Below are 16,370 nucleotides of genomic sequence, written 5' to 3'. Positions count from 1 at the left end.
TTAAGTACTTGATGGAGTCACTTAATGGGTTATGCTCTAATTTACATTTTAAATGAACTTCACAAATTAATCATGCAAGGTAGCCTTCTAGTGGATATGCTTATGAATATACGATGCATTTTATATGGCGCATTCAAGAAGAAAGGATAAAGATGTTTGTCGCGTCTACCAACAATCCTATTGATACAATTGGTTCCATGAAGTTGTCAAAATTTACCAAGAAAAAATAAATGACCTCTACATTTATCATTGCTAAAGGTTCCTGCTAATTAGCATCTAGAGATATCGTGTTATAGATGCTTCTCTAAAAGCTATCAGCCCTCCAACTCCGTATAGTGGCATGGTATCTATCAAAGTCTCAGGGTGCTTGCAGTTCGACAAAAGGCACTCCAAAGAACTGGCACGTATCACCCTATTTGCATTTTTGCATCTCATTATGAACATAATTGCATACCAACACAGCAATTCTTCTTGACTATCTCAAAAAACATTATCAGCAACGTCTGAAAGAAATGCTTAAATGTCAGCTATTGACAAGCCAGAAAAGCTGACCTTTGAAGGTTCTCAGTCTTCCAAGAGGTGCTGTGCTATGACTCACTTCTTAACTTTCTGTCTGTGTTTGATAACAGCAGGCATACAGTGGCTTGGAGAATGGTGGTTTTGGGCGACGAACTGGAGGGGAATCACGAAACTGCAAAAGCTGCAACCAAGTTACCATTCCTGCGAGTGGTTATGGGGGATCAGTCTAATATTTGCCACGTCAATCCTGAAAACCTCCGGAACTCTGTAGAGCGTGAACATCTACATGTTTGCAGCAGAATTTCTGCAAAACTATCTAGTGCCTTCACATTAACAACGAAAATGAGTTTAGCCATGATTAATGTTATGACAAAGCACTTCACAACCTTTCCCCTACAAGCATGCAACCCATTTTACACATTGTCACAAGTAGAGGCTGAGTGTTCGACAACTACCAATGGCTAATCTAAAACCGCCCGGAATCATTCGCACCCTCTCCTTTAAGATCTCGTCTCCCTAGACTGGACATCGGTTGCACGGATCTCATATTCCATCCTACGCCTGGATCGTGTCATCATCCCATGTTTGAGCTACCTCAATTCACACAGCAATTTGGTACACATTTTTCCAAAAGCACTAATCAATTTTAACTCCCATTGAAATGCCATGGAAATGGCTGCCAATGTCCAGAAAATGCTAATCAATTTTGAAAATCTACACCATGGCTTGCATCCCAGATCTTCCACCCAATCCGCATCAAATAGAAATGATAGAAAATGATGTTAACACGTTCAGCCGCTTGTTTGCTTGTTGTAGCGGAGGCATTGGTCATGCTTCAATGGCAAACTAACCGCCTGTCTGGAAGTTCATCCCGCTTGTACTACTTTGGCCGTCTGTGTGGCAACAACGTGAAGTGGCTGTCACGCTCGGGTTCAAAGACGGGGATTTCCAGATGAATCCTTCCCCCCCTCCGCCACCACCCCCTGTATTTTGCTTTTGAGGAACATAAGGGATGATTTATTTCTTAGATGGGCAGATATGCATTTTTAATGCTTCTAATTCTCCAAAGATCATCCTCTAGTGGAAAAGCCGCTGCTTTGACAGGCACGACACACATCTATATTTCAGACCCGTTGCGTAAATCTAGACAGTACAGAAAAGCGAGGGAAGTTTAGGGCACTAAGCCCGTATAAAGGAGCTTCTTCGTGCCACAAACAAATTCACAAAAATGGCTTCCAGGAATTTAGACTAGGAAGGGATCTCGGAAACCAGCCAGTCTAACCTCCCCATCATGAAGGTGCGTCTTCAAAGACCTCCCAGAAAGACATTCCTTCCCATGAATAACATTCCACTACTCCCCAGGAAGGGAAATTTTACTAAGAGGCCAACCGCATGGCTTCAAAAATTAATTATCAATCCGGGCTGCAAACCTCTTTGAAAACCTCTCCTAATTGGTGTTAGGCTGTTCTACACGTGCAGAAAGCAAACGGCTACCCCCCTTTCCTGACAGCGATCGCTCTCCCCCTTAGTCTTCTTGGCCCCAGGGAAAACAGTCCTGTGCCGTCTTTCATTCCCATGAGATGAGACTCCCGGATGCCCCCTCGGTCTGCTGGTTGGCTTTCCCTGCTTACTCTCCGGATAGTCAATCACCCTCTTGAAACACCCACAACTGCCCCAGGACAGAAACCAGTTCTTCCAGTCAGATCATTGCTTCTGGGACTCTGAATGTTCCGGTTCTACAAAAATCTGAGAACAGACAGGAACACCTTGTTGGCACTTAAGAAGTTTATACTCAGCCTTACTCCTTCAACTAAAATCAGTTTCAGTCACTATTTTTATGTCATGCTTCCCTCTCCTTCTCCTTCTCCTCCTTCTCCTTCTCTCCCTCCCCCTCCCCTTCCTTCTTCTCCTCCTTCTCCTTCTCCTTCTCTTCTCCTTCTCCTCCTCCCCATCCCCCTCCTCCTTCTTCTTCTCCTTCTCCTCCTTCTTTTGCTCCTTCTCCTTCTCCCCCCTCCCCTCCTACTTCTCGCCTCCTCCTCCCCCTCCCTCTTCTTCTCCTTCTCCTCCCCCTCCTTCTCCTCCTTCTCCTCTTTCTCCTCCTTTTTCTTCTTTTTCTTCTTCTTCTTCTTCTTCTTCTTCTTCTTCTAAATGAAGCTAAAAAGCCCATAATCTCAAGAGGTCTTCAGAAGCAAACAGAGGGACTATTCTTTACCCTGGGTCTAGCAGAGTGTTAGCACATCGTGAGCATCATCATATCAGAGATAACAAAATCTAACCGCTATTAAGCACACACTCGATAGTTGAGATATGACTGCCTACGGCCATTTATAGGATTTATCTCATGTAGTCTTTCTCAAGAGCCTATGAAGTAGTGACGATTATCATCCCCATTTGGTAGATGTGGAAAGCGAGACCCGGAGAGATTAGGTAACTTGCCTACAGCCACGGAGCTGGAAAATGGTGAGCCTGACCCCAATGCTCTCGTTAAGAAAATGGCCTCGGTAGCAAAAGTTCGGAACCTGTTTGTGACCCCGAGCTAAACGTTGTCTCTTTTATTACGTGCATGTTTTCTTACTGAACTAGGAGAGGAGTCTAGGCTCCAAGGTGACGGTAGCTTTGAGGTTCCAGAGGATCATGCAAGCCCGCGTGGTGTTCTCCATTTTGCAGTGGCCCCCTGGAAAAGCAGTAAGGGCTAGGGTGAGTCGAGAAGGCACCAAACATGCATGATTCCTGATTCCTCTGCAGGTCACAGGGCGGGCTGTCTTTAGCCAGACGCATAGCATTGCTTCCGAAGCTAGACCCGCCCAGTGAGGAACACCAGAGATCCCTTCCTCCTGGATCCTAGTGCTCCCCGCGTGACCGTGCAGTCCACACCCCGACGGAGACGGGGGTGTCCAATGCACATGAAAGTCTGCCAGTCTCAGGTAACAGATTTCTGTGTGGCTGTATGTTTCATTCTAAGCTGCCATCTAGAAATCCACTGCGAGGTTGTCTTATGTAAGAGGGAAAATGATGGCCGGCAGGTAAAAATAGCAGAACTGAAAGGAGGAACTGCATTTAATTCCATCTAATTGATGCTTCTGTGGGTGGGAATCGGAGTTCATCTCCTAGACATTAATTAAAGCAGAAATGCAGTGAAATGTCAGTCCTCTGGCTATAAGGGCCCTTTTCAGGGGGATGCTGGGAAAGTAGGTCTGGTATTTCCCTGCTGTCACAGGGCTCATAATAGAGGGCAGCAAGCTTCATGTGGCCTCAGAAAGTACCTTGTCTCCCAATCAAGAGGCTTTCAGCAGAGAAGGAGTGGACCCTAGGCCTGTAGCCTCCGCAGCTGTATCCATGGGAATCCCCCACCGACGGGCAGAGAAAGAACACTTTGCAATTAAGGGCTCTGAAGTCGGTCCTGTGCATCTGCTGAAGTTCCCAAGCACTTCTCCAAAAGCTATCTTTTACCCACCCACACCGTCGGCAGAAACAAAAACACTGCGTTCTTCTCTTTTAATGAATTATCAATTGATGGGCTTTAAAGAGAGAGGGGCAGGGGGGTGCTGGTTTTAAATTGGGGGAAAAGAAAGGAAAAGAAAAAAAGTTAAGCCGGAATAAGGCAACCTACTTTTCCTAAATTTAGTAGGCCTTGACATCTCTGGAGAAGCGTGCCTGTAGGACGCTAGACAAAACTCTGAAGGCAAACTGAGCAAATAAATAATTCTGAAAAGAGCACTACATTTTGAGGCCAAATCCCAACCAGACCTGAAGCACAGAAGGCAGTGTGAGGTCAAGAGTGAACCGTTCGGTGCATGTTGGGCTTTCTTTGTGGAAGACATAAAATGGGCTCTGCCATTTTGTTCCAGAGACTGGTGGGGGGGGGGGGCGGGGGGGGAGAGCATCTGAGAGACAAAGGACATGAGCTGTTTCTGTGGGGACGCATGAAACGTTCTTGGCAGTAATGCAGAGAAATTACTTTTATGGAGCCCTGCTCATCTCAACTGCTTTTTGCTACTCGAGCAACAGCAACAAAACCGGTTTACCATTAAATTGGGCGCTAGATTTTGTTAGACCAGGAGTCAGCAAACCTTCTATGAAAAGAAAGGTTGGCAACATTTTAGGCTTCGGGGGCTCTGCGTTCTCTGTCTTGTCTACTCAGTTACGCCTTCGCAGCTCCAAAGTAGCCAGAGACAATATATGAAAGAAATAGCCTGGCGAGGTTCTGGTAACACCTTCTTAATGGACATGGAAATTTGTGTTTCCTAAAATGATTATTTTTCACAAAATACTATTAGTGTTCTTTTGATTTTTGTAATCACTTAAAAATGCAAAAACTAAAGGCATTCGTAACTCTCAAGCTGTACAAAACAGGGAATGCGTGGAATTTTTCCACGGGCTGCCATTTGTCAACCCCCGTCTAGACCACACTGAGCCAGTGCGAGCCTTTCTTACCTGTTCTCAGAACCCAAGTTTGAGCATTTAAAACTACAGCTGGTGTGACGGTAGTGGCATTTAATTTTATTCTCCTAAATACTGACGCTGGAGATAGACTGTTTCTTACGGCTCGACAGTGGCATCCAGGTGATGCTTAAACATGTGCAGCAATTATGTTCACTATCGATCTGCTGCCTATGACACGGCAGACACTTTGCAAGACAAGGCACACATGTTAAGGCTGCTAAATCACATGTGAAGTGCGTGGCTCTCCTGTGATTTCCGTGGTAAGCACGACAGGTGCATTTCCGCTGGACGTCACCTCGGGTGGTCCACACTGCAAATCTGTGACGGGTGCCATTGCACAGCTCCGTTTCACGGATAAGAAAGCTGAGGCTCACAAAGCCCGGTGGCTTTTCCGTAAGACCACTCCACGTGTACCTAGCAGAGCTGGAAGACGAACCCGTGCTTCCCTCTCCTCCGCCTAGGGTGCTCATCCCCTTGACATCCACACTCACAGTCAAGACCTTGATTCAGTCGTAACGACGACCAAACTTAACCTGCCCTCGCATGAGGCCACCTCTGGCCTCTAACTTCCCAGGAAACTCGTGTGCTTTGTTTACTCTTAATGTGTAGTGGCAAATGAGTGAGGCCGAGAGCCTGCACGTTCTGGGGGAGGCTTGGTAAGTATAAGAACACAGCTATGAAGTTATTGGCATCTCGCAAGTAGTTAAAGGCACTTGTCAGTTCAACTGCCAAATATTTATATTTAAAGAGCTACCCTGTGCTAAACATTTTTCTAGGCATTGAGGATGCAGCAGTAAACAAAATAGACAGAAATGTCTGCTCTCGGGGATTTATGTTATACGGGGGGGAGACAGGCAGTAAACAATAAAATAAGTAAAACATATGCTATGTCAGATGGTGATAAGTGCTGTGGGAATAAAACAAGCAGCGAAGGGTGATTGGGAGTGCCAGAATGGTTTGGGAGTGGGAGAGCGAGACAGGGACAGGCTTTTAAAGAGGTTCGTCAAAGAAGCGTCACCACAGAGGTGGTGTTTGAGGAAAGACCTCAAGGAGAGGAGCGACTCAACCCTGTGTCCTTCCAGGGGAAGGGGACTGTAGGCGGAAGGCCCCACAAGAGCAAAGTCTGAGAGTCCATGTGAGGACCTGCAAGGAGACAGGGGAACAAAGCATAATAAGTGTGGGGAAGATGAACAGGACCCGGGGAGGGGTGGCCTGGGGGTTGGAAGGCGGCAGGCAGAGCATTTGCAGATGTGGTGCCCAATGGACAGCTTCTCAGGGGATCATTGAAGCATTTTTTTTTTTTTAATTTTTTTTCAACGTTTATTTATTTTTGGGACAGAGAGAGACAGAGCATGAACGGGGGAGGGGCAGAGAGAGAGGGAGACACAGAATCGGAAACAGGCTCCAGGCTCTGAGCCATCAGCCCAGAGCCTGACGCGGGGCTCGAACTCACGGACCGCGAGATCGTGACCTGGCTGAAGTCGGACGCCTAACCGACTGCGCCACCCAGGCGCCCCCATTGAAGCATTTTTTAATGTTTATTTATTTTGAGAGAGAGAGGCAGAGAGAGCACCTGTGTGCATGGGAGAGGGCAAAGAGAGATTGAGAGAGAGAGAGAGAGAGAATTCCCAAGCAGGCTCCACACTCAGCACAAAGCCCAAAACAGGGCTTGAGCCCATGACCACGAGAGCATGGCCTGAGCAGATATCAAGAGTAAGTCGCTCAACTGACTGAGCCACCCAGGTAGCCCTGATCATTGAAGCATCTTAAGCAGAGGAATGGTATAACCTAATCTAGATCGTAATGTAACAGGACCACTCCAGAAGCTGTATGAAGAATAAATTGTAGAAAGCCAGGATGGAAAATTACTGCAATTGTTCAGAGGGCAAGGGGGGATCTTGAACTAGAGTGGTAGCTGTAAAGATGGCGACTCAGACAGTTTGGGCCATTAGACCAAAACTCCATAGCCTAGGTGGCCTATAAACAAAAGCATTTATTTCTCACAGTTCTGGAGGCCTGGAAGTCCAAGGTCATGGCACCAGCAGATCTGGTGTCTGATGAGGGCACTCTTCCTGTCTCCTAGATGGAGCTTTCTGGAGTCTTTTTTTTTAAGTGTACTGATCCCATTCATGGGAGCTCCAACTTTTTGTCTTAATCATCTCCCAAAGGCCCCACTTAACACCATCGTTCGGGGGGTTAGCATTTCAACATATGAAAGGAGGGCATAAACGTTCAGACTCTCTTGGACAGTAAGAAGGGATCGGACTGAAGTCTAAGACAGCAGGTCGTGCCGGCCACGAGTATGGGGTGGGAAAGGAACCAAGGATGACCCTCCCTCCCCCCGCCCCACCCCCTGGACTCCTAGCTTGAACAGCAGGGAAGATAGAGTTGCTAGTAACTAAGGTGAGGAAGACAATGGCAGGAGCAAGTTCGCAAGTGGAAGATCAAGGAATTTGGGGACGTGAAGTTCGAGTTGTCTATTAGACACCAAAGCAGGAAGGCCAAACAGAGAGTGGGGAGATTCCAATGTTCCCAAGTGTGGTATATACCATGTGTTCAGGATTAGGAGCAGGAAAACAAAGAAAGACAAACCCTCCATCCTGGTCCAGCGTGCACATTGAGAATACATCCCGTACAAGCTCCATTACACCTGCTAACTTACATTTTTCTTCAACAGTGTGGAAGTTCGGCCAGGGTCCACCAATTTGAGTATGACACTTTTTGGAAATTATGCGCACTCCTTTCACTAAAATGTTTGACGAGATGAACCGGAGGGTTTGGGCTTAATTTTATTAGAGATTCTTTACTATTGGCACCTTGGGATTTTTCTCTTGTGTCTTAAACCCAGTGATGGTCTTTTTGAAATCTTGATATTTAAAATTTAGTTAATATCATTGAGCTCAGGTTACCACAAGGAGTACTAATATAGATTGATCAAATTACCAAATCCATGTAAATCCTTAACATGGAAATAAAAACCGTTTTTAGAATGATGCCCCAATCCACACAGGTGACGTGTTTTTGCATTTTCTCTCCGTGAAAAACATAAAACGGTGTCATCTAGTTTTGCCACGATCCATTGCACTGATATCGCACTGATATCCACGGTTTCTAAAGGGAATCCACTGCACGGGTGGTTGAGACTTCCTTCCACTCTGACAATATTGAGATAGCAAAATTAACGTCAGCTGTTGGTTCAAACTCAAGGGATCCCAGTCTGCCTCCCATTCACCTCCCATACACCCCAAATGCTCATTTGCAAAATCTCTTCAGAGGCAAAAGTCACAGTATCACTTCCTGACTTCCCGCCCTCTTTCCTCACTTTATAGAAACAGAGGCAAACACTTCGTAATATGTTACCTTCCATTCATGCCGACTACATTCAATATTAGAAAATGGTCTTCAGAGAACTGTGATTTAGGATAAAGCTTACGTTCCAAGAATAGCTACTCTACGGCATGAAGAAAAACTCAAGAGTCTAAAATGTGCCAATATGTATTAAATACAATTGGGCATTCCTTGTTTGTCTCGTCAGGTGCCAATGTAAAAATCTCAGGATTGGGGATGAGTCTGTATGGAAAAAGTCAGAGATTTTCTCTAAATACGACCATTCGCTGGGGGAAGAGAAAACAAACTCACGAAGGATATCATTTGTTGGTGTTTCTCTCCTGGAGTTGAACTGAACCCCCACGCTTAGAAAGGAAAGAGTAATGTTTTATTCACCCGAATTTTGCCTTGGTGCTTTTTCACAGACAGAGAAAACGCGGGTCGGGAGAGGAGACGTACCCGACAATCTCCTGTGCACTGAGTTGGACACGAGGCCTCTAGCTGCAGAAGAAGCCAGCGCAGAGGAGCCGAGAACAGCAGTCCTGGCTGTACGAGCCGCACGGTGGGCCAGCCCCCCGGGTTGAGAGTCGAAGCGTATTCACGCGCCTCGATCTTGGCTTCTGTGCGAGATACCATGTTAACGGTCCTGTTGCCCACTCCGCCCTGGCGTGAGATTTAAATAAAAACAAATTACAGGTCTTAACAGTGATAGATGGACTGCTTTTACATTTGTGTAGAGTATTTTTGCTCTAAGATTAAAGGCTTACGCATTTATCTGCATAAACTAACCCCTGGAGTAGGGTGCCGCTGACATTTTCCAAGAAAAATGAATATCCTAACTTATTCCAAAGAGATGACTTGGTATTTGTATGGCCAGAGTGACCTTTGCAAGTGCCCTTTCAGATTAGGTGCACTACATGGAAAATTGTGCTCTTACAGTACTCCATAAATCATACCTACCAATTTTCTTTAAAGGGGTATGTAAATATCAGTGTACCAGGTGGGTAAACAACACTAACCTCGTACAAATGGCTTGAAAATTGAAGAAAAGCACCTTATTTTGCTGCTGAAATTGCTTTTGAAGCCCAACATCGGGGCTTGGTTTGTAGAATGCATGAAATGATTTGTGCACAGGGAATAGAAAATGGGCTGATGATAACCATCCTCGACACAGTCCTCGTCTCTCTGAGTTCTTTCTGTGATCAAAGATATCATCGCTATGTATTCCTTTTCTTTGCATATCCCAAACGCATGTACATTTTAAGTGACGTCTTCATTATCTGCGCATTTCCAAGACGGTCCCACAGCTTTTCTAGCTGGTTAATATTTCTGGACGAAGTTCACGGAAGTCTTCTTATTTTGAAGTAACACTTCATTTAAAAGGACAAAAGAAAACCTTAGAGAGAAAACTAAACAGAGAAGCTATCGCTTTTGAAACTCCCAAGGTCTTAATACGAATAAGTACTATTTTGGCGATTTAGTGAAATGCATTAATTGAATCTCCTCGTTTTGAAATAGAAATAGACAAAGGGGGGGGGGGATGATCCTGCTACTGAAACATTTTAATGGAATGTCTGTGGCATAAGATGCAGCTTGTACTGCACCCAACTGCCATGGATATTGTGAAATTCAGTTTTGTACAGTTTTCACAAGATGAAAATCCTTGACTTTGACCCATTTACGAGCTTGTGGCAAGAATCATGGTGAATATCCTGAGAAGAATGTTACATATAGTAAAATCCACATCTCTCACAGACAACTTGCCAAAGGGGTAAGATTTTTATATCACATAGGGTTTAAATGAATAACTCTTAACACTTCTGTGTATATATAAATAGCTAGAAATTTACAAGAGCATTTCAATTAAATATATCTTACCCACCATTCGGTTTGCCAGTTTGCCAGTTACTTCTGAATGCTTGGCTTATCTTAAGGGGACAAAATAGACGATGTAAAATTTTGCTTTCTTTACAATCATTTTTATTTTCTATCTTTCCTCCCCTGACAAAAATATTTCTAGAATAAAGGTTTCGGTTTTCTAGTCCTTCAGTAATGAGAGATGAGTTTCTGCCTTTTTTAAAGCAATGCGTTTATAAAAATCAGCTTTCCAAATGGTACAAGTAATGCGGTCACCTAAGTTACTTTTCTAGTTCTTTCTTCTCTGGCTAGTAATAGTTGCTATGTGCGAGTAACTTACATTGCTTTATTCCTACTAGGAAAAAGAAGAAACAAAAATGCTTAGTCATGCATCGGGGCATAGGTAGGTAGGGTGCATGGAACAGGCTGCCTTCTTTGCCTTAGACACATTCAGTGCTGGGCTCTGTTTTTCCTTCGTTCCTATGCATGGTATTTTGCAGTCAGTACCTATCCTCCTATGTTTTATCAGTTTCCTGTTGCTTATAAGCATGATTCTCAACACTCCTTCCAAACAATATTTCCTAGCCTTCTTATTAAATAGCGAAGGTTGAGAGTTTTTACTTCAGGGGCGCCTGGGTGGCTCAGTCTGTTGAGTGTGGGACTCTTGATTTCAGCTCAGGTCATGATCCCGGGGTTGTGAGATAGAGCCCTGCAGTGTCTGGCTCTGTGCTGTGCATGGAGCCTGCTAAGATCCCCTCTGTCTTCCTCTCCCTCTGCCCCTCCCCCATTTACACAGACACGTGCGCATGCGCTCTGTCTCTCTCTCTCTCTCTCAAATAAATAAATAAAGTCTTAAAATACAGAAATCTTTCACTTCAAATTTTTATAAGTGGAGATTAAAAATACAGTGAATGTGGGAGGGTTCAAGATGGAGACAGAGAAAGAACTCGACCTTAGCCCCACCCACAAACACCACAAATCTACATCGGTATATGGAACAGTTGTCTCTGAAAAAGGACCTGAAAGCTAGGAGAACAGAGCTTGTCCCTGAGGAATGAGAAGTTTGCCCCTCATCAGGCACCCCAACCCTTGGGAAATGCACTAGACAAACGAGCCCCCAAAGCAACTGACTTTGAATACCAATGGGGCTTACTTCCAAAAAGATTGGAGAGCTATAGGAAATAGAAAATCCACTCTTAGAAGGCTCACATACAGACCCACTCACCCCAGGACCCAGTCAAAAGCAACAGTTTGAAGGGCACCTAGACTGTATGTGAAGGAAACCCATGTGTTAATCGTAAAGCATCTTTTTGACAAATAGGAACCTGTTGGGACTCTCTAGGGATGGGGAAACTAGCAAGCTTCATTTTTGCACGCCACCTAGCCTGCTAGCTCTGGTAGGTGTATCTTGCCTCTGCATGCCAGGTCACTCAGGCTGACCACGCGCCCTGTCCTTGCAGGCCACCCCACCACAGCCAGCAGGCATGCCCAGCCCACACTGGGATGCCTTTTGAGTGCCTGGCTTTGGTGGCCAGGACGGATTGCATTTCTAGGCCCTACAGACCTAAAACAATAGGAGAGACAGTCTTGGGTAGGCTACCACACCCCAGAGTGAAGGTCAGTCTTTAGGTTTGTCACACAACCACCAGCTAGAGAAATGCCCCCCGGAAACATGGGCAGAAAGACACCATTTTAATGTCCTTCCTTGGCCTTGCCACATACCACCGACACCTCCCAGATGGAAACTTACACACGGGCGTAGTGCCATCATTTTTGCAACTGTCACCAGGGGACACCTCCAAATCTCTGGTCTGGAAGTCAGCAGGGTTGATGATTACAGACGCACAAGAATGTGTACATTAACATACCTGAAAGCTGATGTCTGAGGAACCGCCTTACAAGTAGCTGGAAACTAGGCAATTTCTGAGTCCCCTCCCTTTGGAACACTGAACGGTCTTGGCACACTTTCAACAACTGGGACCTGTCAAGGACAAATCAGATTATTAGACAATCATAAAAGTCCAAGGAACATCCAAAAGCTAGGCCAAGGTTGAACACGAAGGTTCATCTCCTACAAAAGGCCACTGCTTCAAGACTGGGAGATGTAGCTCTTTCACCTAGAACATAAAAACAAACAGAGAGGTGGGCAAAATTAGGAGACAGGTGGATATGTTTGAAACAAAAGAACAAGACAAAATCTCAGAAAAAGGCACTAATGAAACAGAAATAAGTAAGCTCCCTGATGAAAACTTAAACGTAATGGTCATAAAGTTACTCACTGCACTTGGGAAAAGAATGGATGAATACGGTAAGAATTTCAACGAAGAGACAGAATACATAGAAAAGTACACAGAAGTGGAGAGCTGAAGAATACAAACACTGAAATAAAAAATGCACTAGAGGAGCTCAACAGCAGACTGGATAAAGCGGAAGAACAGATCAGCAAGCCAGGAAACAGGACAGTAGAACTCATCCAATCAGAGCAGTGGAAAGAAAAAAGAATTTTAAAACATGAAAATAGCTTAGGGCATCTCTAGAACAGCATAAAGAAGAATAGGATCTGCATTATAGGGGTCCCAGAAGAAGAAGAGAGAGAAAGGGGTAGACAATTTATTCGAAGAAATAATGGCTGAAAACTTCTTTAGCCTGGGGAAGAAAACAGGCATCTAGCTCCAGGAAGCACCAATAGTTCCAAATAAAATGAACCCAGAGAGACCCATACATATTATAATTAAGATCCAAGATATATTATAATTAAAATGTCAAAAGTTTAAAAAGATAAAGAGAGTATCTTAAAAGCAACAAGAGAAAACCAATTTGTTACCCACAAAGGAACCCCCATAAGGGTATAAGCTGATTTTTCAGGAGAAATTTTGCAGGGCAGGAGGCAGGTGGAATGATATATTCCAAATGCTTAAAGGGAAAAACATTTCAACCAAGGATACTCTACCCAGTAAGGTTATCCTTCAGAACTGAAGGAGAGAGAAAAAGTTTTCCAGACAAGCAAAAACTAAAAAAGTTTATCATCAGTAAACTTGTCTTGTAAGAAATGTTAAAGGGACTTTTTAAAGGTGAACAAAGGGCAGTAACTCGTGCTAAAAAAACATATGAAAGTAAAAATCTCACTGGTAAAAGGACATATATACAAAAGGTTATATGAAGATTAAAAGACAATAGCAAAATTAACTATATCCATAATAATTAACTGAAGGATACCGAAAATTTTAAAAATTCAAAACTTGACATCAAAAACAGAATACATGACAATGGGAATAAAACTATGTAGCTTTTAGAATGTATTCAAATTTAAGATGCTATGCACTTAAAATAATAGACTTTTACATATACAGGATGTTATAGGTGAACCTCATGGTAACCACAAAACAAATATCTATAGTATACACACAAAAGACGATGTGAAAGGAATCTAAACATAACACTAAAAACTCACCAAACCATAAGAGAAGTAAGGACGAGAAGAAAGGAACAGAGAACTATAAAAACAGCTAAAAAAAAAAAAACAATCAACAATATGACAATAAGTACATACCTATAAATAATGACTTTAAATGTAAATGAACTACATTCTCCATTCAAAAGACAGCATAGATAGGTCTTATTTTTTCATATTTCCTACATGTTTCCTACAAGACTTACTTTAGATCTGAGGACACACAGACTGAAAGTGAAAGGATAGAAAAAGATATTTCAAAGTGAGAGAAACAAAAAGAAAGCTGGTATAGCTATGCTTATGTCAGACAAAATAGGCTTTAAAGCAGGCTGTAATAAAAAGCAATCAAAAAAAAGAGATTTGCCTAATGACAAAGAGGTCAGCCTAACAAGAGGATTTAACATTTCTAAATATCCCAACATAGGAGCACCTAAACATATAAAGCAAATATTAACAAGCCTAAAGAGAGAAAATGATAGCATTAAAATAATAGGGAACTTTAATACCTCACTTACGTCAATGGCCAAATCATCCAGACGGAAAATGAGCAAAGAAATATTAGCTTTAAATGACACTTTAGACCAGATGGACTTAAGAGATAGATATGGAACATTCCACTTAAAAACAGCAGAATACACTTTCTTCTCTAGTGCACATGGAAAATTCTCCAGGATGGATCATATGTTAGGTCACATAACAAGTCTCAACAAATTTCAAAAAGACTGAAATCATATCAATCATGTTTTGTGACCACAATGGTATGAAAGTAGAAATCAATTATACGAAGAAAAGTGGAAAAATCACAACTATGTGGAGATCAAGCAACATGCTACTGAACCATCAGTGGGTCAATGAAAAAAATCAATGGAGAAATTAAAAACTACCTGAAAATAAATGAGAATGTAACACAACAGCCTAAAATCTATGGGCTGCAGCAAAAGGAGTTTCAAGAAGGAAGTTTATAATGATAGAAGCCTACTGCAAGAAACGAGAAAAATTTTCAATCTACTTTACACCAGAAAAAACTTAAAAAAAAGAAAAGAACCCCAAAGTTAGTAGAAGAAAGGAAATGACAAGATCAGAGCATAAATAAATGAAATAGAGAATAAAGATAATAGAAAATATCAATGAAGCTAAGAGCTGATTCTTTGAAAAGATAAACAAAATTGAAAAACCATTAGCTCGTCTCACCCAGAATAAGAGAGAGAGCTCAAATAAATAAACTCAGGAATGAAAGAGAAGTTATAATTGACATAATAAAAATACAAAGAATTATAATAGACTACTATGAATAATTATGCACCAACAAATTGGATAACCTAGAAAAAAATGGATAAATTCCTAGAAACATGCAATCTTCCAAGGCTGAATATGAAGAAATAGCAAATCTGAATAGACTAATTACTAACAAAGAGATTGAATCAGTAATCAAAAACCTTCCAACAAGCAAAAGTCCAAGACTAGACAGCTTCCCTGGTATATGCTACCAAACATTCAAAGAAGATTTAATAACTCTCCTTCTTAAACTCTGCCAAGACATTTTATTTCTAAACTCATTTTGGGTCCCATCACTACCCTGACACCAAAACCAGACAAGGATACCACAAAAAAGAGGAAATTGTACTCCAATAACCCTGATGAAAAGAGACAAATAAAATTATCAATAAAATATTAACAAACTAAATTCGACAACATAGTAAACGGATCATACACTATGATCAAATGGGATGTACTCCATGGGGGCAAAGATGGTTCGATACCCAGAAATCAATGTGACACATCATATTAACAAAATGAAGGGTAAAAAGTATAATCATATCAATATATGCAGAAAAAGCACTTGACAAAATTCAGCATCCATTTATGATTAAAATTTATCAACAAAGTAAGTATAGAGAGAATGTACTCCAATATAGTAAGGCCATATATAACAAGTTCACAGCTACTTGTGACAAAGATGCCCACTCTCATCATTTTTATTCAATATGGTATTGGAAGTCCCAGCCAGCACCATTAGGCAAGAAAAAGAAAGAAAGGCATCCGAATCAGAAAAGAAGAAGTAAAACGGTCCCTATTTGCAGATGACAAAATATTATATATAGAAAATCCTACAGACTCCATCAAAGAACCTGTTAGAAGTAATTAACGAATTCAGTAAAGTTGCAAGAAACCAAATCAATATTCAGACATCTGTTGCATTTCTATACACTAAAAACAATCAGGAAAAGAAATTAAGCAAACAATCCCACTGACAACTGCATCAAAAAGAATGAAAACAAAAAACTAAGAATAAAATTAATCAAGGATGTGAAAGACTTACGCACCGAAAAGTAAAAGACACTAATGAAAGATATTGAAGACAGAAATAAATGGAAAGATATTCCATGCTCATGAATTGGAATAAGTAAAATTGTTGAAATTTCCATGCTACTCAAAGCAATCTACAGATTCAGTGCAATCCCTATCAAAATTCCAATGGCATTTTTCACAAAATTAAAATAAATAATTCTAAAATTTGTATGGAACCACAAAAGACCTTATATAGCTATAACAATCCTGAGAAAGAACAAACCTAGATTTATCATACTCTTTGATTTTGAACTACACTCCAAACTATAGTAATCAAAACAGTATGGTATTGGCATAAAAACAGGCACATAGATCAATGGAACTGAATACAGAGCCCCAAAATAAACCCACACATATACAGTAGATTAATCTGTGGCAATGGAGGTAAAAATATACAATGGGGAAAGAAAAGTCTCTTTATTTC

General features: G+C 42.1%; 1 long non-coding RNA gene across 1 annotated transcript; it reads left to right on the top strand.

Annotated features, from left to right (window-relative positions):
* Positions 1 to 12,391: 12,391 nt before the first annotated feature.
* LOC123582037 lies at positions 12,392 to 15,079 on the top strand. The gene is made up of 3 exons (XR_006704159.1): positions 12,392 to 12,402; positions 13,130 to 13,136; positions 14,975 to 15,079. It is a non-coding gene; the product is annotated as an uncharacterized LOC123582037 (long non-coding RNA).
* The last annotated feature ends 1,291 nt before the right edge of the window (positions 15,080 to 16,370 follow it).

The sequence above is a fragment of the Leopardus geoffroyi genome, chromosome B3 (genome assembly GCF_018350155.1).
Source record: "Leopardus geoffroyi isolate Oge1 chromosome B3, O.geoffroyi_Oge1_pat1.0, whole genome shotgun sequence".
NCBI lineage: Eukaryota > Metazoa > Chordata > Mammalia > Carnivora > Felidae > Leopardus > Leopardus geoffroyi.
Note: the sequence above shows the minus strand (reverse complement) of the source record. Positions and strands in the feature narration are given on the sequence as shown.